This window comes from Pyxicephalus adspersus, chromosome 2 (genome assembly GCF_032062135.1).
Source record: "Pyxicephalus adspersus chromosome 2, UCB_Pads_2.0, whole genome shotgun sequence".
Classification (NCBI taxonomy): Eukaryota; Metazoa; Chordata; class Amphibia; order Anura; family Pyxicephalidae; genus Pyxicephalus; species Pyxicephalus adspersus.
In genome coordinates, this window is record NC_092859.1 from 92,337,543 (window position 1) to 92,360,161 (window position 22,619).

Sequence of the window (22,619 nt, forward strand, 5' to 3'; positions counted from 1 at the left end):
ATAATGACCTGTCACATGCCAGTGTTCACAAGCTGCTCCCAAACATGATTGACATAGGCTTCTGGGTACATTTATAAACTTTATTTGTTAAACTGGTAAGCATGCATTCCCTTGGAAGGGGAAGGGTCACCACCTCATTAAAGAGGGCTTCTATGCTTCACAATATGCTCACCTACCATCTATTCAAGTAGCCAGGATGTTGGGAAGGTCATTGTTCCTTAGATTAATGCCCTCCCCCCTTATGCAGGGACACCCCCATCACATCATGTTGAGGGGTATATGGACTGACAGGGTACAGGTAGGTGGGCTGCCTGCCTACTACCCCTCCCTCCTTTCATGGGAAACCCTGTGGTAGTCCCTGGTTTCTAATGCACATTTTAAGAGAGTATTTTGCACATAAACCAGAATAAAATACCATCCCACTGTAGATTTTAGTTTAGTTTAATGCTAAGTTAGGAACCCAGGTAAAATTACCATCCCTCAACGAAAGGGTATGCATTGCAAAATTAGGTTTTGCAAACTTTAGAAAGACAAAGGTAAGTGCTTATTTCCAATTTCTTTTGTAAATACATGTTGCCATGACAACTTTTAGCACTGTTAGATGTCACTATGTACCATACTCATAAATGTCAGAATCTTTAAAAAGTGATAGAAGTGTGTCAGGCTTGAAGTATGTTTATGAATATTTTGAAGATTCAATTGAAATTCGCATTAGTAATTTATGTATACAGTTTCCAAAAATGTTATTAAAAACAAAAAAATCTGAGCTGATAAAAGGCAAGTAATAGAAGAAAATTAAACATTGAATGTATGATAGTTGAGAGCTGTTTAGTTTCACACATTATTGTGGAAGAGATGAGAAGCACAGAGGCGGTAGAGTCTCTCTCAGGAGATAAATGAAAAGAGACAGTATGAAGGGAGCACTCTCTTCAATGCCACCTATTTCCTATTAAATCAGCTTGATGCCACAGTGTGAAGACACCAGACTGATTTTGAATGACATCTTCCGTTTGTCTGAGTTCCGATAATGGATGCACAATGTAACAGACTGGCGTGGGGCATATGAATCTACAGGCATACAGCGGCAATTAATTGTGTAATTTAACTATTCATTTTGTAGTTTTACAAAGAATGGATTGTTTTAAGAATGTGTCCGCAGTCTACAGTAAAAATGTTACAGCAAACAGAACAATAACGGCACACAGAAATATTGTACATGGTTATATATCATTTCACACCCACAGAAAATCATTTTGCCATTGTCATGTATAAATTTGGTTATTAACAATCCTAATAAGCATTGCATGTATACAGCAGAAATGAGACAAAAGCACAAAATACAACGTTCACAAAACTATTTAGGACTGCTGCCCATGTTGACTTGTTTTGTGCACACTTCAGGGCTGTCATAAGTATCCTTCCTTCATTACTTGCCTTTCTTTAATAGATAGTCCATCACAAGCATGGGGCATCAGCTCAAATTAGAGACTAGAGAAAATAGACCAGGGTGATCCAGTAAACCTGCAAAGGATTTCTAAAAACTCTTTGTTGTTATTTGGCGTGTGTACAGAATCAGGTTTGCAAAAAAGTAAAAGATTTAGGCTAAATGGGTGCTTTTAGCTGAAGTATTTGCTTGATAACAATACTTTTAAACTATATCATTTTTTTTTTTTGCCAGTGGTAGCACAGTAACATATATCAAATGTAATTTACATACAATATAATCAAATTCTAAACACAATGTAATTGCTTTTCTAAACTAAATCAGATCACTTTACTATATATAATAAGGGGTTCATTCTACCTGTCAGCACAGTGATGTGAAGCCACACCAAGGAAATATGGACACCTGTGTAAATTGACTCTGTGGGAGCTTCCAGTGGGACCTTTTGTCCAAAACAAAGAATTATCTAGGTGGAAATCACTCATCTCAAATGTTTGCTGCTTTTAAACAATCTAATTTATTCTAGCAGTTTTTCCCATGCTTTAAAGGTATGGTGCGTTTAGATACCTGGCATCAGAAATAAATACAACAATTAGAAAAAGGACCTTAACACAATCAGCACCTCTGGTCCTAATGAAACCTTACAACTTTAGTTTAGCAAAGTCAGTTGGAACTATAGGACAAATAGAAGTTAGTTCTGTACTCTGGATAAATCCAGGGTGTAAGGCCATAATCAAACGATTAGTCTCCAAGCTGTGCTTTACAGTGTACATAGACACAGCAATTTTTTTACAACATTCAACCAATTTTTAGGGACAAAAAATATCAAATGGATCAAGGCAACCTTCCATTAACCATGTGGTTTTGGTTGGTATTACTGTATTTGCAGCACATACCCAGGAATTGCAAACATTGGTCCATGAAATGTCCATTAAAAAACAGTAATTGGAAGGAATAGACTACCCAGGCTCCTTGTATATAAAAAAAAAGAGTGGGCCCAGCCGAAGCATTGTCAGTGTCTTTTAGCACTCTTAGGGAGAGTTGAAAATTCTTTGCAGGGGGTGATACATTTTTTTCTTTGTTTTTTATTTTGGACATCTCCCATGAGGGTACTCAGCATTCTATACCTTTTTTGTATACAAGCTTGCCTAAAACCCTTTCAAATATCCACATTATTCCACCTAACCTTCAATAGTGTTTAATGCCAGATTGGCACAACTATTCACCAAATAATTTAAGCAGATTTGCTTATCCCTGCTAAAAGTTTGGAATGTTTTGTGGTTTTAAATTAAAAAAAGATTGAACCATTTGTTTATTTGAGCTGGATGAAAGTGGACAAAGCAGCCACAAAAGCTAAGTGTATGGCCAGTATTAGAGTTACGGTGAAATTCATCTGGTTCCATGTAATAGCAAAGCCATTAATGATCTTTTTAAGATTTATCTATATCTCACATTTTGTCAAACCTAGATTACCTAATTTAAAAAAAATTATTATAACTGTCATGCCCTTTGGCTTTAATTTAAAGCCTGTTAAAACAGATATTTCACTTCTTTCTTCTGTAGGCTCATCCATGGCCCCCGATCTCTCAGATAGGTTGGGACCCTTTTTGTTGCACGCAGCACATATACAGTTGCAGTAAGTTGCTGCACAGTTCCCAAAAGAGTCATTGACCATACTTTGTTGCTTGGATATCTGCACCGCAGCCTGCAAATATAGTTTGCTGTGCATCTGGGAGCTGCTGGCCACGCAGTTCAGGACCATAGGTCGCAAAGGGCCCTAAAGGCTTTGAATGTTGACCTTTGTGGTACATTGTATAATTTTGTTTTAGAATATAATGTCGATGGGACCTAGAAAGTGATGATCATAAGGTAAAAATACAAAACTGAAAAAAAAACATGTTACAAAAAAGGATAGCAATAACAGTTGCACAATTAGGTCATAGCATGATTTTCTTCTACACTGCAAAGATGAAACATATGGAAATGACACACCACTGTAAGTCAGATAAGACAGGATAATAGGTGCATATTTTCATTGCATCTACAAAGTAACTGTGTTCATTATAATGTATAGCCGTTCTTCTCTGTGAAATACAACATTATGAACAAGCAAAAATGATATTTATTTATATATATAAAATATATTTGTTTGCTTTTCACTTCGGGACAATGCCATCTGCAATTGTGTACCATGCCCTTGGAATTTGTTTTTGCATGGTTGCTTGCAATGTTTACCATATCTGTGTGTAACAAAAGTGACAATATTGGTAAAAATTTAGAAAGAGGGACAAAGTGTTGACTCCCTATAACAGGAACTGACTGCACAAGGACCTTTATAGGAGGTGTTTTATTTGAAAATCTACAGATTTCAAAAGATTGAGAAAGCTTTTTTGAATTAAAATAATCCCTAAACAATTAGTCACAATTGATATTTAAAAAAAAATAATACAGATCTAAGCCTGTCTGGGTGACATGGACTGGCGACAATCTGTCTGAACATTAGTAGTCCAGGACCAGGGGATGAAAAAACGCACCAGACTTTTCTAGAGCAGCAGGAAGAAGATCTTGCTAACTGATAGGTCACATAAAATGAGTGAATGGGGTGTATTTAATTTTGAATGGATTTATGCATGAACTATTTATAGGAAGAGAATACACTGTATGAATGCCTCAAGTCTCATTTACATGAAGCAAAATGTTACCAAACAAAAAGAAAAAAATTGCTGCTCGTTGTAAATCCAGCTTCCTGTGCACAAGAAGAGGACAAATCCATCCAGAGTCACAGTGGCATTTTGTGACAGACAATTACGGTAATAAACTAATCTCCAGGACAAAAGCAGATATACAATCTGTCAGGACAAAAACGTGACCCGTGGAAGCAGCAAAAGGCTCTTTGCTGAATCTGGAAAGCCCAATACAAACAGCATCCCAAACAAAACAAGCAGGATCAGCACAATGCATGTGTACCCTGCTTAATACACAATGGGAAAACTGTGCTATAAAAACCAAAACTCTGATTATTTGTTTAATCTCCAGAACAGACCTTGTCTGGGCCATCAGCCTGTTTAACTGAGTAGAATAAAAGCTGAATCCCCCATGTATTGTAACATTGGACACTTTTAATTTTTGAGCTAAACACCGACAACCTGATCTCTCCAGCACCCACAAGGATCTGACAATCTGCTGACCATCTGAAGCTGGACAAAAAAACAAAAGCTGGTCATAAACATGGATATCTTTGTAAGAAGATCCTCGTAGGATCCATCCTTACATGCTAATACACTTTTCAGTGCCTGCCTACAGGGCACCATGGTAGTGTCCTTCTATAAATGTTTGTATTAAGAAGTAAACACAAAATCAAACACAGCTTTTCAATTAGTCTTTCAGAACCAATGCTGGTATCCAAATGCAATTGTTTTTTTATAAAGTAAATTCTAGTTCAATTGAATGAATAATGCTAAACAGATTAAGAAAAACAGTAGCTGGTTGGTCAGGAGTGCACTTGTACAATATTCCGTCCATTTAGTTGTTTTCCCCAAACAGAAATGGTTGGAATTCCAAATAGATATATTCAACCTTCAAACAAATTACTTGAAGACTTTGAATTATCACTATTTACCAACATGTCTGATCTATCAACAACCATTTGGTAACCAAAAGATTGATCACTTAGGATTGGTCAGCTGCTGGATTCCCCTTAGATTCACTTTGGAGCAAAGCTTTTTTTCCCAATATCAGTGTAAGAGAAACTCTTTCGTCCACTGACACCAATATTGGGGCATTTCTGCTTCCATGGACACCAATGTAAGGGACAGTCTTTCTCCCATTTACACAAATATAGAAGGCAATCTTTTTACCACTTACACAAAACTGAGCACCACTCTTCTTCTCAATTAAATCAAAGTAAGAGAACATTTTTCTTCCACTGACATACTGAGGCATTCCTAATGACCAATGAAAAAAGGATCTCCTTCTGCCACCAACGCTAATGCAAGACAAATTTTTAGATACAAACTATCAATATAAGTAGGATTCTTCCCACTGGGCACAAATGTAATGAGCACACATAACACATACTGCTAAGCTCTGTTGTATGTCACTGATCCCTGTACCCCTATAGTGTATGTTGTACATTACATCATCCTGAGCACTGAATTGTAAACACTATGTTGTATGTTATATAGTATTGATTCTGTAAGCTGCACTATACAATAAATTCTGCTGAAAACACTGTCAAGTCACTTGTTGCTAAGTAGTCCCAACAAATTGTAAAAAAGGTTTTCTTTAAGATAGACTTTTTGCTCCCAAAGCAGAAGAATGACAGCAATAGGACAGATTTTGCTTTATTTTATTTATAAATTACTACAATTTACAGTGCTTACAACTAAATAAAATCAACTAAACTAAAGTTCTAATTAACCTTGTTTTCTTACTAAACTCTGAGTCCATTATTATATTTCAGAAAACTAAAAAAAAATCCATTTGTACTTGCATAATCCATTCCATTAACTACAAACATGTCATAACAGTTTGAAAAGTCGCTAAAGATATGCAAAACTCATTATATCAAAGCACTGTTACGCACAATGCCCATTTTATTTGGCAATCAATAGAGACCACAATGAATAGAACACAAAGCAATTTACAGTGCTCACATTTCCCGAAGTTTTAAGTTACTGGAGAACAAGGATGTTAACAGCTCTGGTTACTCTGTCAGGGAGTGGCAGGATTACTGCTTTCAACAAGAACAGCTAATAAAATTCCCTAACTAGGCAGTCACCAGCAGGTTACCCAGTTCAAAAAGGGTGGTACAATGAGCAATAACTATGTGCCAAGTGCTGTAACCCTTATTTCACCTTACAATTCAGAAAAAAACAATTAGATATGATTAGTTGCTACCCACTCTGATTTAAATAAGTGTAGATAATTATATATGTATAGTTGGATTCTGGGTTTAAAACAGAACTCTACCCAAAAACATGTTCTGCATTGGGTAGTGCTAGTTCCTCAAATTCTCCATAGGAAAATAACTAGACACTGTAATTGTAGTTAAAACATTAGGCACAATATTGTACTTTCCTGCATGGGATTGATAGGCCATGTCTCACTAGCATCTCAGAAAGTTCTTGGCCGTAATATCTTACAGACAAATATAATGCAGCCCGTCCCTAACTTTTATTTTAGTCTTTCCTATAACAGTTTTATTATCTGTTGATCCTTATAATAGATCAAACAACTAACAATGAGACTTTTCAGGTACCAGGTGTATCACCTACACTGAATAATCACTGAAAAATTACATTATTTCTTAAAGACCCATAAGAATATAATTCCGTGCATCTAGTCTGGTAATTATCGCACCACAAGGCGTAACTGAGCAGGCAAAAACCCTATTTACTGGTTCAGATTTTTAACTTTCTGTGCCACTTTCCCACTTTAGACTTAATGACGGACCAGAGAAGCAGTAGGTTGGAATCAGGAGACAGCAAATTCCTTTCAGCATTGTGTGTGCATTAAAAGACTGGCTGAACACAATTACAAAACCTCTGGCAGGTAATATATAATGAGTTTATACATATTTATTTCAACTTTGTACTAAAGCTACGTACACGGAGCTGTATGTATAGCGCTCATTCATGCATCTTTCAGTCTTTTGTCATTGGAAAGGATTGTAAAAGATGCTTTCCAAGGACAAAAATCTAACGTCTGTACGTAGACTAAGTAATGCTTTTAGTTTTCTGAGATAAGAAAGAGCAATTCTTTTGGTGCATTGTATTCAGGCAAAGAACACCCCTCCTCTATTTATGTGGACCGTGAAGAAATAATCCAAATCAATGATTAATTAAACACATAGATACTTTTCCTATTTTTACTAGCTTTTCAAAATAACATGTAAAACAAAATGTCCATGTTTACAAGTTGGATTTAGTGTAGATGGACACTTCTGGTCCGTAAAAAGTACATTTATATAAAGATACGTACATCAGACTACATCGGGGTGCAATTTAGTACCTCCAGATGGGGGGGAGCTGGGATAAATATTTACCTGCTTGAGTTCAGCTTCTATTACAATCCCATCTTTTTATAAACATATTACACTTAATGATAGGTCTGCCTCCTTTACCAAAAACATACCAGCACACAAATGTCATGCTCCAGAGTACCTTCTTATCCAAATGAACTGCAAAAAACTCTTATCAGCCTTGGAAGGGAAGAACAAGGTTTTGAAACCTGAGGGTGCAAACAAGCAGCTGAGCAATCAGCATGATAAAGTAATATACATGGACATTCCTCCTAATTACATGTGAATTTCACTTTAATCTGGTCCTCAGAGTGTACAAGTAGTACCTGTTTCATATTGCAGCCTGGCATTTGGCCACAAAACTCCCAGCACCTGCAATGCTGCTTTTATTCAAGGCTCTTTAGACCTTATTGAAAACAAATGTATTCACTGAATTACTATAGACCCCTGCGCTGTGAACACAGTGCTACTTTGTTGTAACAAAGGCAAGGGAGGTAGGGTAAAATTAGGTAAAAGTAAAATACTACTGTTCAGCTAAAACGCAATACAAGACAATAAAAAATAATGCTGTTTGTAGAACCTGAACCTATCAACATAGATGGACGGACGGATACATAAGGATTCTCTAATATAATAAAATACATTACCCATATCTAAACCCATTACTATTAAGGCTTTCCAGTCCTTACATATGGTGGCTGCATTAGTTTCTTTTTTTCATTTTACTTTTTCACCTTTTTCAATCTGGCTGCTGGCCAAGCGTGCACAGCATGAATGACCCAGATAGGTGTTCAAATTAAAAATACATTTGTTTTCCCGGACAAGTATTATTGACAGGTAAGTGTATTAGATTACAAGAAGTGTCACTTGGAAGAAATAATGCAGATTCGTTTGCTAAAGCTGAGGCTGATGATCACATGAACTTGTCTTCAAAGGTGTGTTTGTGTGACATCTGTCAATTGGGGTGATTTCAAGTAGAGTATTACAGTAATTAAACTGTCTTCACTGACCTGTCATTCCCCCAAGTATACACATAGAGTGCAATGGACAGCTGCCTTGTGACTGTGTGACATTTACAATAATAATAATAATATTATATGTGATAAAATACTAAAGAAATCAAATTACACCCCCTAGACACATTTATAGTGTACACATACACAGAGGGCACGCTGGTGTAAACTCCACATTACATTACATATGCTAAGTATTCCTGTACATGTACAGGTAATTTTAATAGAAAACTGTAGAATCTTGTATGTTTACAGGATCTGATCTTTTGACCATATAATCCCAAACATATGGTTAGGGTGCTCATGCTAAATCTACAAAATGCAGTATTCTCCCCGGAAATGTTTTTAAGCTGGGTGGGAGGAAGCTGTAGGTGGGTGGTGGATCCTGTATTGTGACCCAACTTTTTAATTAACACTTCAAAACAGCCAGGGGGTTACTGACAATTGCCAGGTTGTATCCCCAGCTAAAATAGGCTGGAGAGAACATTGGATATGCATAGGAATAATAATTATTATAATACTATACTTACTGGTCTTCTCCCCACCCAAACCATGTGAGTGGACAAGAGAAATAGACTGATGAGCTCCTCTCTCTGCACTCTGTTATATGCATGTCCCCTGGACTGCATCACAACCCGCCCATAGTCTATGACCTTAATGTCCATCTCTGAAAATTATATTTTGTGATCATTTACATTGACAGGAGAACAAATGACCGCTTCTGTTCAATAGTGGTGGTGAGTGGGAATAATTAGTACAACCCACTGTGCTCTCTTCCATAGAAGGGTACAGCAGATCTCCTCACTCCTCATTTTTAATCTGCCAGGATGGATTGATGAACAACCCTGGGGTACCACAGTACACATGCTACATTTTCACCCAAAAAGGAGCTTACCCCGCCACAATATTGGGTGTGAAGATGATGCTCTGTATTTTTGGGGAAAGCAATTCCATTAAAAATGTTCTAGTTTCTGACAGTCAGGTTCCACATCCCTTTATCCCCCATGGTGTCTGTAATTTCCTGTTCTTAAGGACAGCTATGTTTACTAACTGAATTCATCAGATTAGAAGCTGGGTTCAGTGTGAAACATGAAGCGTGCATTTTTGTACTCTACTGCTGAGCCATCTGTCACCTCAAGTACCCGCGCTGCTCTAAAACATTCCAGTGAATACACACACTCGCACTCACACCATATCATTCAAATTTCAACAGTCAGGCTTCAATGTCTTTTCAGTTTTCTTCAACTCTGACCCAACTCTACCCTTCCTTCACAGAAAAGGGGAAAGACAACAGCCCAGCAAGTGGGACACGCCAAACAGACAGTCTTTGTTCCCTTCTCTTTCTTTCCTTTGGACTTTTTCTTTAGAGGTAAATACATGAAAAGCCAGCCAGGCATTGAGAAATGGGCATAAAGCAGCACAGCAGCTTTCATCTACCTCACAGAATATTGTTACCAACCCTCCAGATATACATCTTAAGTCTAGGAAAGTTTGTAACCTGACCATAATTACATGAGGAAAAGTGGAGGGACGTACATGAGTTCCCACACACTGACACCTGTCTGCTGACAGACTGACACAGATAAAGTGCAGCCATTTACAATACTAGTCTCTTCCAGCCACAGAAATACTTGTGTTTTATCCTAGTCAGGGCTCCTGGGTACTGCTAATTACAGCCCTGTTATGTTACTCAGGGAAAGAGAATTGGTCACCACTGGGCTTTTAATATGAAGTGGAATATACAGCCTTAAAGCATACCTAAACTCACATTATCAGCTTGGGTTTATGGATGATATAGGCCTGGGTTATATTACAAAGGCACTTAACTTGCTGACCTATCGGGGCAGGGGGAGTGGTTTGGATCTCCCTGTCATGTGATGATGCTTGAGCAGTGAGGGAGGACTGTGGCTGGAGAAGGTTGAATTTCCATAGAGAGGCTATGTACCCACCAACCAGAGGAGGTGCTACCCCCTTAACACCTGCTGGTGGTCACTGAATGAATAGGAGCTCTTACTGCTAGGAATAGCAAGGATTAAGGGGGCAGAGCAGCCACCAACTAGCTATTCTGTAGTTGCTACCATCTGGTTCAGTTGTGCTTATCCCCATGTCACCCCTGGGGCAGCTCGGGGCACCAGTTAGTGGGTGTGACCAGGACACAGGCTTAAAAGTGGGTGTGAATTGGACAAATTCAGTACCAGATCATGTATATAGTACAGAAAATAGTAAATAGCCTCGCCACAATCACCTTATAATCTCTGTGGAGAGATGTGTCACCTGATAACTGCTTCCCATAGCTAAATTCTTATCAGGCTGTTAAATAATGTCACAATGATTTGCATCAGGCCTGCACCTAGGGCACCAAAGTGTGATATCACAGCCAACCTAAAAGCCCCATTTGCAAGCCAATCAATCACATGGCTGTTAAAGGCTTTCTAATGGCACCCAGGGGATTTGAATGAAAAATACCAGTCTTTAATGTGCAAAAATACCAGTCTTTATTGTGCTGGTATATACATATAAAAGATGTATATTGGTCCCCTTATTTCACTTTCCTGTATGTTAGCCTGACATAGAATATTGTGTGTTAGGGACAGCGTTCTTTGTCTTCTCTACTGTATCCAAATTACAAATGAATGGTTGATAGGTTAGATGAGGGATATATTATAAAGTAAGGAAGCAGTAATAAATCTGTAGGCCTACATGGTGAAGGAATTTAAAATATATTATTCAACTTACTAGAACAGGTTCTCCCAAAACAAGCGTATGATTTATAAAATAATGGGGTGCCTAAAAACACACTTTATACAAAAAGGGCTTGCTATCTCTAGTATAAACTAAACTAGTATAAACTAAAAAAGAACAACAAACTATTTGTAGCCATGCCCGCGCCCTCAGAGTCACATGAGAGTCAGCATGCAATGTAAATAAGTAAAAAGCCCTGACACAAGCATGACTCTTTAGTATTAAGCCTAATGTTTGCCATTTGAACCTAGTTGATGCTGTATATATCTAGACCAAAATAATTCAGCCAGAAAAAAATCCCTGTGTCTGTGGGGTTTCCTCAATTGATCAGGTCTGGGTTCAGCAACATTGTATGCCTACAAAAAGTGATTAGCTTTCTACCTGACCTGAATAGACCATGACTATTTCTACCTGAATGGCCAGGTTTTTTTCCATCAATGGATTTTGTCTTCCCTGATTCCAAGATGGCAAGATGACAATGGCAGGATTCATATGCTTCAAACTGTGAAAGGGAGGTTCAGGGAACTGTTGATTGAACAGCACAGAGCCCAGACATTAATCCCACTGAGAACATTTGGGATATGCAGGAGAAGACTTCACACATCAATTTTACTCTCCTGTCACAAATACAAGACCCTGGCAAAAAAAGTGAAACTCTGGACAGAAAAGAAAGGTTGTAACAAACTTATTGAAATACCATGGGACATGGTATGGCACATAACCAATACCATGACACATAACCAAAGCTAAAGGTGGTCTAAGAAAATATTAGAGCACGTGACATCTTTGGCCAGGCAGTATATATGATTAATATAAGCTATCAGTTTTTTTTTTACTATATTCTATGTAGTTAAGATAGGTCAGTTTTGATATTTAACTTGCTTAATCCTTTGTGAACAGTCCCTATTATACCACAAAAAGAGCATCAAAGTCATCATACAGGCTCTAAATACAATCAAATGTTTTTAGCAACTGGTCATTTATCACACAAAAAAGTGTTTTGCGTCCTTGCTGCGAGAGTGTGAGAAAATATGAGAAATATTATCAGCCAAATGATGTATGCTGCATTGTTTGAATAGTTAGCCCACTGAAGAGGGTTTCAGATTCATGACATCTTTCATAGCTCATGACCTCCCACAGTATTCCCCAGCCTTCAAGGGGCTGAGGGTTTTATTCTTGTCCTGCTCTTACTTCACCATAACTATTCACACTCTTTCTCGTCCTTGGAGTGCATACCATGATCACAAGTACTGGGCAGAGTCCTTGGTTTTTTTCAATCATGATTTTGCAGGGAGGAATTCACAGGAAGAAAGGGAAAAGGAAATGTTAAATAAAAAAGGAGACTAGTGAACAATACATAGAAATTTGCTGTCTATTCAGATGCTAAGTGCCTGTGTTTATTGTGTCTTTTTATAGAACTCTTTCCCAACTTAAATATCAATTTATTTTGTGGCGGTTCCATCTCTACATAAGATATAGGAATTTGTGAAAAGAGTCCTTAATCTTAGCTCTGAATTCCAGCAGATAAAATGCTCCAAATATAACGTCACCAAGTTGCCTTACAGAAAACGAATTGGCAGATATAATTTGCACGCTTGATCATATTCCGCAAAGCAAAACTTACAAAGGATGGAGGAGATGACCCATCACAGGAGGGCTGCTGCTCTGTATACTTAACTGAAAAGAAATAAAATATCTGTGCCACTGGAGAAGGATATTTGCACTTGGGTAGCATCTGCAGAGAATACAAAAACAGCTCCGTCCATTTACTTTCACTGGCAAACTTTTGCACTCTGTAGTCAGCCTTTTACTGCAAACACTAGAACACATTCGTATGCAAATCCTTATATTGTCAGCTCTTAACCAATTAGCTGCTTGGTCATCAATGTGACATGAAATGTTTTACATGCTAATGAAAAGCTGGCTCAGAGAACCATCATTTTTAAGCACAAGTTGTGCTTCCCAAATATAACGCCCTTCTAACAAACTTTTATGCAAAAGACCGCCTGGTTTTCTGCTTGCAATTAAGGATTGGAATACAAACATTCTGTTACAATAAGAAAACAACTGTGCAAGCACGGGAATGTATTTTACTAACTGAAGAACAAGAAATCAATATGGGAAGTTGTATTTGCTTCAAATATTGTGAAATGCTGTGCTTATATGTGCTAGGATTGTCTAAAATAAATTAAATGCATCTAAACCCAAACAACTAAACAATATATGTTGAAAATTCTCTGTATTGACAAAAATGTAATACTATTGTAAATCATACTAACATGATGTATGCCTTAGCATTCTTTTTGTAGGAAGACAACATTTACTTGAGTTAGCTGTGGTATTGTGACCCTTTCCTTTGCACTCCTGAGTTAGATTACAAGACTAATAAACTTCCATGTCTTTCTTTTTCTTTCCTTCTTTGCTTTAACCTTTTTTTCCAATCTAATATTCTTACTTTGGTATTTTTTTTTTTAAATATCCTCATTTTGATATTTGTTTATGATAAGTATGATATATATCAACTAATAGTATCAACTATCAACTAACTATATCAACTAATAATAATAACAATGTTTAATGTTTAGTTATAGACAAAATACTTGTTGTTGTTATAATATTGTTTAATCTGAAAAATTTATTAAAAACTATTGAAACAGATAGTCAGGAAAAAACAGTAAAAATGTAACACTATTTTGTTCACCTTGCTTTACAAAAAATATCTATTATTTAGTTAGATTTTATTTCTACTTTAAGAGGGTTATATTAAGCCAGAAAACAAACAGAAGATCCTAACTTCTTGCACTGCTTATGACAATGAGGTTGTCATTAGGCTATATCAACAATTGAAATAATAAATGCCCCTGATGTTAAAGTCAATTTCTTATATATCTATGAGATATCTACATTTTTTAGCTTTCAGATTTACATATCTACTATCATGGAGAGTTTTTTTATGTTTTATACTATGGATAGTACTAAGAACATACCAATATATGTGGAACACCTCAAACTCCAAGGTGCTAGGGAACTACCAGTGTGGCGACCACAATAGCGGAGTTAAGATTTAAGGTGTCCATGAATAGGTTGATTTTTTATGTCAGATTAAGCTATTTTAGATATAGTATGCAAGTAAATGTTCAGTGTTTAAGGTAAAAACAACTTGAAAGAATGATTGCTAGTTGTTCTATAGCAAGTAAAGCAAGTGCTATCATAAAATGAGAGCACCATAAAGTGTATGAGGTATATATAATTATATATATTTATAACATGTACATACACAAGTCATTAAGGATTGGTTAGACCTGTCAAAATGATGTGATGAAAATACACTTCAATTTTACAACAATACAATTTCACAATATTCTATACAATGTTCACTCAGACAATAGTTTATTACAACTTGCAATCACAATTTAAAATCAGATGAACCAAAATTCTGTGTACCATGAAGGACATTAAAATCCTTTATTTCCAGCTTAAGGGCAGTATTGAACTTTTTCAACTCCCGAGATTCTATCTGCACTAGCTTTCATTAGAGATATATGGTCTATAAATATCCAAACCCACTGCAGTCCTGTATAGTCTATAGATTATTACTGAGTGACCTGCCAGATCGCAGGTGATCAAAAAGTTGATTCCAATTTCTTCAAAGGAGAACATATCAAAATATGCATAATAAAATAGAAAAGCACCTAGGTATTTTGTGATTAAACAAAATACTATACTCTGTGGGGGGAAAAAAGTAAGGCAGCAAAAGGACCAAACAGCTGTCAAATTTATTATGCAATTTTTGATTTTCTGATAGTCGCTGTTTGCATAAAATATGCACAGCCTTCATGAGACAATGTCCAAGCCTGGTGATAGGTTGCTTGAGCCCTGAGTGGCAATGCTTGAAGCATACATGTTAAGGACTATGTAACAAGGCTTAAAAACAAATGTATGTCAAATCACATTTCTTAACAGTAAGAGCAACATCAACAATCTGTTCAAAACATGTGCAAAAAGAAGCCCATATAGTATGCATGTTATGCCATCAGTGTCATGAATTCTGAGGACCAATCTATTAGTACCATTATGTTCCAGATCAGGCAGAAGCAGTGATAGTGCCTGGAGAAGTTACTTCCTTTCATAATTAAATTGGTGTAAAAAGAAAGAAAAAAATATCTACTAATAGCATTATGAAATCATTTATCAGGTTCCTTTTTTTCCAGCTACTGGGGAAAAGCCAGAACTGTGCAGAAAGCCACCAAAATTCTAAACCTGAGTACATGTACACACCATTTATATACAATGAAGTATTTTTATGAAAACTGTTCATTTTATGGCCTATACTGTAATGATGACATGGCAGGGACGTGCACAAATACATTATACTGTCTTGAGCGTTTTGCGGACAGTGGTCCTTTGTGTTGCTATTGTGTGTGCCTTTCTCGGAACATACCATAGTTAGTCTGTAGGTTCAAGGCACATTCACAAGCAGCAAGTATCTGGGTAGTATTTATATAACCTCTGTAAATATAAAAGTCATAAGATGATGGTCAACTTAGCTTTTAGTTTTTACAATTATTCATTTAAATGTATGAAGCATTCAGCAGAGTTTTGAGGACTTGCTACCCATATGGTGGTCAGATCATGACTGCATCATCCCATGATGTCTATGGTCAACAAAAGACACAAGGTAATGACATATTCATTGAATATCTGTACAAAAAAACAGACAGATAAATAAAAGGTTATTCTAATTATAGGTATATCCTTACGCCACAATGTGAACAAAACCCCAGGATCCCAGACATCCAAGCATGTTCTGCCAGATGCTAGAAAGCTCCCCTTTTAGAACTCTTCTCTGATTGTCTCTGTATGTATTTAGCTTAATGAATAGGTTGAAAACTTTGCTGACTTTAGCCATCCAATCACATTCAAGCAAAAATAATGATGTGATTGGGTATTCTTAGCCAAGCAAAGTGAATGATGCCTTTACAGTGAGAATTCAATTTGCTAAAAGCTTAAACTTCTTTAGTAAATCCACCTTAATGCATTTCTGCATTTATAAAACCTATATCAACAGCATCACATAACAACATGGGTACAAGTGTAACTAAGAAGAGATAAGACATTTAATTAAGTTGCTAAGTGAACAGCAAAGTTAACAAACTGCTTTAGAAAATCAATCACTATAATGCATTAATAGTGATGTACTTTGAAGAAGCATGTATGGAACTGAAGGTGAATTTAATGAGTGGGGGTTATTTCATTTATTGTTATTAGTTTTGTTTTTATTTTACTTACTTGTATTCAGTGGAATACAGATGCTGGATCATATCCAGTATGCACTTCTGTGTCAACAGGGCTTGTTACAATAGTGTCAAGTGCTAGAGGAAGGAGGGTAAGTGTTAAGGGTTTTTTTTTATAATTCCTAAGTGTTGGGGTACAGGATAGTTGAGTGTTTTGTTTAAGAGAAAATCCCACTTTTACAGAGAAGCAAATTTTAGCACACTTTTTACAGTGTAGCAAACTTTTTACTATAAGCAAATTCCCATTGCAGGAATGGTAATGGTACTATGCCAAATCATAAGGGTCCTAGGGTGGAGCATCGTTCTGTGCCAGGTGACTGGTACCAAAAACCAGCACTGATCTCCTAGAGTCAGAAGCCAGCAATTTTTGAACAAATAACCATATTTTGTTTATAATTCCCCTCTTTTACCACACTACCCCTGCCTCATTTTAAGTATTCAAAAATGACATTGTACCTCAACTCTGAAAGAGTATGTTGACATTCATATTGTAAATAACTCATTAGAGGTTTTTATTAGGCTCACTATAATGTGTCATTATAGGCACAATTAAATGTTTGAAATGATATCTATGGATCTCTAATTTATGCACCCTTTCAGTTGTTCCTCCCCTATGTGTCCCCCCCCCCCCCCCTTTATTGTACTTTGTAACTTTTTTAATAAAAATTCCAAGCAAACATAATAAACCAAAAAAAAATTGTAATTTAAACACAGATGCAAATATTTGCTAAATTCAAGACACATTTTCATGACTAGTGTTTCCAATGATAGTGTACACATGGCCTTAATATCATAACTCTTGTGAACATGCTCAGCAGCAATTATATGCCGTAATAGAAAAGAAAAAAGTAGAAGGTTAGAAGTTCACCAGAATCTGAAGCAAGAGGGTGAGGGACAGTCAATGACCGTGATGACAGCATCCCGTGACAGATAAATACAAATAATAAGAGACAAACAACGGTACTTGGACTAATTCACTAGCAAAACAGAATTTCATCTGCATTGGAGGAAGCTATCACATCCACATCACCTAAATCTCTGTTCGCTCGGATTTGTGTGAGATCAGTTAAGTTTAATTTGTCAGGGACAGTGATTTAGCGGATGCAGACTAACAATGTGCAGACTGCATAAACAGCAGGTAGGCAATTTACACGGGTATTATTCACAATGTTCAGCAGTCGTTCATTAGAGGGGTGCACTATATAAAGAATTATTTCCGGACATTATTAATACTAACAAATACTTGAAACTGCTTGAAGTAATGAACTCCCCCATCCCAATTTTCATTATGGTCTCCATGCTCCAATACTGTTGTTCCAGCCCTGTGCACAGTATACCCAAGAAAAACAAGAACAACAATGAACAAGACAAAACAAAAACCCCGTCTGATAAACAATGTCCACAATGCCATGTGATGCCCATGAATCATATGGTATTTGTTTCATGGGTCACCCAGGGAGGCTATTCTTTTCATGAGCATGAGGTCTGTGTAATTTAGTCCATCCTTATTAGGCTTGGGGGGTACAACTGTATTTTTTTTGTATGGTCATATAGGCCATATATTTTATCTGGACTATGTATAACACTTTTGGGTGTTTTGTATTACAACTTTTAGTTCTCTCTCCATATATATATATATATATATATATATATATATATATATATATACATTTTGATTGGATATTTGAATATTAATATATATTTTCTTTTACATTTCTGCTGTTGGAGAGTTCATCTCACCTAACGTCACATTAAATGACATTGTCAGCAAGACGGGAAGGAAGGTTAGGGAAATTTCTTTAATAAAGCCACAAATAGCATTGAAAATTTCAACAGGATGTCTAAGTGATCTTCATTCTATCCAACACTAAAAGAAATGTTTTGGCTGGACAAACAGTTTAACAATCAAGAATTAGCCTAATCGGGGTGGGTACAGGCAGACCAAAGGTCCATTGCTGCTGATCCATTGTCATTGCTAAAAACAGACTTCTTGACAAGGAAAACAAATCATTACACTGAAACCAAGCAACATTGGTGCTGGATAAACCTAGAAAAGTCTAACATTCTTTTTGTGCTAAATGCATGTTCATTTAGGGCAAACATAGCAGAATTAAATATTTACATTATGTGGGCCAAGAAAATGGGTGAATGTGCCCGAAGAGCTTGGCGAACATTCTGTAGTTAGGTGAATGTTCTTTGAACCCTATTAAAGCCTATCAAAGACAATTTTTCCAACTAAATAATTAAATGTTAGTGTGGAAACCCTGCCATGATTACAACTGCAGTGGCTATGTTTCCTAGACCACTAGTCAAAACTTTTTCAAAATGAAAAAAATTTCATATGCGATTAAGTAGAAGAATGTGGCCACTGTGCATTGATGAAGCAACTTGTTTTCCTTCACCACCCTATCTGTATGATAATACCTGCCTATAGGCTGCTAGTTGTATTCTCATACTACAGGCTGCACATTTATTCAGTCCAGCTTGCCGAATTCATGGTATTGAATGGTGGTATTACAGATTGGCATGCTTCAGCATTTTTGAGCCAGTGCCAATAGTGCTTATCAGGAAAAGGAACTGTTTTTGACACTTTGGAGATTCATACACAATTGTTTAGGATACCAGTATAAAACACTTTTTTTATTCCTGTCTTTCTCGGCATCTGGCTTCACTGCACTGATCTGTTTTGTGGATGGGTCCTCGTGTTCTCACTTACAATCCAGGACTTCTGGTTAGACAATATACTTGATGAAATTAGATACTGCGACTGATAAATGGAGTGCCCTAGAGAAGAGGCAGTGACTGATACACAAGTGGAGGAAGCCTGAAAGAAGCAGCAATAATGTCATATAAAATGATTTTTACTGGTACCCATGAAGTGTGGGAGGAATCCCTACTGCAAGGATTTTATTTATTTGTTCTGGAGTTGAGCTTTATTAGAGTCACTATAACAAAATGTTAGAGGTAAGGCTTTCTTTATGTATTTAAGGTAAAATATAAAAGCAAGAAAAAAAAGCAAGCAATCAAACAGTCTTAGCCATTAAAAAGTAAATAGGGCTGATTATTGCAAACAAAACAGTTGTATTTCCTTTCCATAAATTCTGATGACACTGACCTATATGACATTACCTCCTGGAGACTGCCACTATTATATACTTCCCTGTGTACTCGCTCAGAAAAGGTTGATTCATAAAAAAAATAAAATAAAAAAAAAAAAGAATTAAATCCTGAGCAAAAATCTAAGCTAGCTGTTCTAGGATATGGTTAGCATACCTAAAGTTATCCTTTTTATTGTTATTCCAGATGTAATGTTTGATACCAAAACTAATACTAAAGTTTTGTATAAAATATTATTGAAAGTGACATAATTACCATTTTATATCAAGCTATAATAACCAATTAACTGAATGTCTCTGTTTGGCAATTCATTTTGAGTTCATCACCTTAGTAATTCATTTGTACAGGTGAAATAACCACTAGGTCAGTATGAACAGAGCCCAAGGAGAGTGTCTACAGTTTACTTGCCATGTACATTTTAATTGCCTAATGGGTTCACCAAAGGCCAAATGGCACAGAGACCCAAAAAAGTGTCTACAGTTTACTTGCTGTTTACTGTATATGTGCTAAATGGATTCCCCGTAAGAGTTTATGCACAGAGCCCCAGAAGAACGTCTGCTGAATACTTGCCATATACAGTGAATGTGCTTTATGGATTCACTGAAGACCAGTACGCGTAGACACCCAATAGAGTGTCTACAATATACTAGCCAAGTACAGTCTACCTGCTCCAGAAAATCTTTGAAGTCCAGTAAGCACGACCCCATGAGACTGTCTACAGTTTATATGCTATGTACATGCTCCATGGATTCACCGACAGCCAGTACCCACAAAGTCTCAGGAGAACGTCTACAGTTTACTAGCCATGTATAGTCTAGTTCCTCAACGAAGTCTTTGAAGTCCAGTAAGCACAGCCCCATGAGACTGTCTAAAGTTTATTTGCCATGTAAATGATCCATGGATCTATGGAAGGCCAGTATGGGCAGAGTCCAGGGAGAGTGCCCACAGTTACCTTTTCATTGACAATGTATGTGCTCCATGGATTCATCGAAGAGCAGTACTCACAGAGTCCCAGGGAACTGTCCACAATTTACTTACCATATACAGTCTACTTGTTCCATGGATTTAGTGAAGCCAGTAATCCCAGGAAAATGTCTACCGTTTACTTCCCATGTACTTTCTCCATGGATTCACAAACTAGTTATGAAGTTGTTGTAAGCAAACAATATTGTATTTTACTTAAATCTGTGTTAAATCTGTAACCATATTGGTTCAGTTCAGTCTAGGAAAGAAGTAATTTAAATCTTAGATGTGCTGGATAGACAACTTTACTTTACTCCTGAATCAGCCAAGTTTTCATCTCCATTAAGAAAAGACACAAAAAGGGTGCACTCTGCTATAGACAGCAGGCCATTGTGCTGTCAGTCTTATCATGGCTCAAAGAGAGCTGCCTGGCAAGAGGATATTCCATTATGCTGATGGGTGTCTGACACAAGTGCATCAAAGATGACTCTATCCCCTAGCCATGTCTAACTAAATTTACCTTTATGTGATGCAACCATAAACAAGTCCAAAAAACAAGAATCAAGACATTGGAATTGGATGGCACAGTTCAGAATATAGAAATAAAATGACATTGTAATACTCTGGAATAAAATTACTAATTGTAACAATTGACGATACATTGCAACTACAAATAACAAATGTATACTTACAATATAAGACACATGTTTGTGAAGTTACACATAGGAAACATCAGCAGTTTGGGGTGTAATAATACTTAATAAATCTGATCTCTAATTGGCTGCCAGTCATCCCTACACATGACTCTTAGTAAATATGCCATGTATTTTCATTTATAACAGACTGTCAATCTGTGATTGTACACTATTAATCCAACACAACACAAACACATTTTGGAGCATACAAGGCCCTGAGGCCGTCCGATCATAACCTTTAGAAAGCTATAAACTAAAGGGCAAACCCAAATCAGAATTTGCATTGATATTGAAGTAGCGTTGGTGTTTGCTGGATGAATTAGCAGAATATCTATGGAAGATCCAGTTCTAGCAGAATACTGATATATCTTCAGCAAACTAGAATTCCAAAAAAAAACACATCCCAAGCTTTAGATTAGAGCAACTTGGGGTAACTGGAGCATCTGGTAATGTGGGGGTCCTATGAATTGACGATGGGGAGATGTAATGCAGCACCTTCCATGGGTGCTGATCATGTAGAATCCCATACTGGGGAGCAGGCACAGCTAATGTTAGATAACAGCACATTTAGGAGCTGCCTACATGCAGGCAACCAATACCCCCTAGGAATATGCCATGGCAGAAGAGATCAGCTTATAAATCGATCAGTGAAAATGAATGTGTGGCATCCAGATGATGGCACAGAGGTGGAAAGGCACAGATCAATAAACTTCCCAGGCGATCTGCGGTTTCTGGGTGTCAGTATGGAGAGCACAGTGCTTAGCCAGCAAAGCAATAAACCGATTACTGCAAAATGCATCTGTTGCCTTGCAGCAGATCAGTCCCAAGGGAGGCGATTTCTGGAGCCTTGTACCAGCTCAGAGCCAGCCACATGACATGGTACAGGTGTACGGCCATACCTGCAGATAGCGGCCCCTCTCAGGCAGATTGCCCGTGCTGGGATGCCGGGTGTTGATGCTGCTCTGTCCTCCGGAGCGCTCACCGCCTCTGCAGCCTCAGACCAGCAGCATCCCCGGCGCGCTCCCGACACCCAGCTCCCTCCAACATGCGGGAGCGAGCCCGGGATGGCATAGGCTCGTGCACGGGATGTGTGGTCTCGCGCCTGCCCACCTGTTCCAGAAGCTGCCAGACTCGTGCCCGCGCACAGCAGTCCTCGGGTAATGAGGTGCCTGGGGGAGGACTGGCACTGCTATTTGTGTTTGTAAAGAATCATTATGGCTGGCCATAGGCAGCTCTATGATGATATAAGAAGCATTTACTGGGTCATGTTCTATATTCTAATATAAATCCAGTCACTGAAAGCAGATATAGCACTGTACAAGTATGGGC

General features: G+C 37.3%; 1 protein-coding gene across 1 annotated transcript in view; it reads right to left on the minus strand.

Annotated features, from left to right (window-relative positions):
• The window catches only part of NRCAM (neuronal cell adhesion molecule), a 110,258-nt gene extending 87,933 nt beyond the window's left edge, over positions 1–22,325 (minus strand). The window contains exon 1 of the mRNA XM_072401482.1: positions 22,190–22,325. The gene's annotated coding sequence lies outside the window, so the exon portion shown is untranslated. The remainder of the gene's footprint in view (positions 1–22,189) is intronic.
• Between the last annotated feature and the right edge of the window lie 294 nt (positions 22,326–22,619).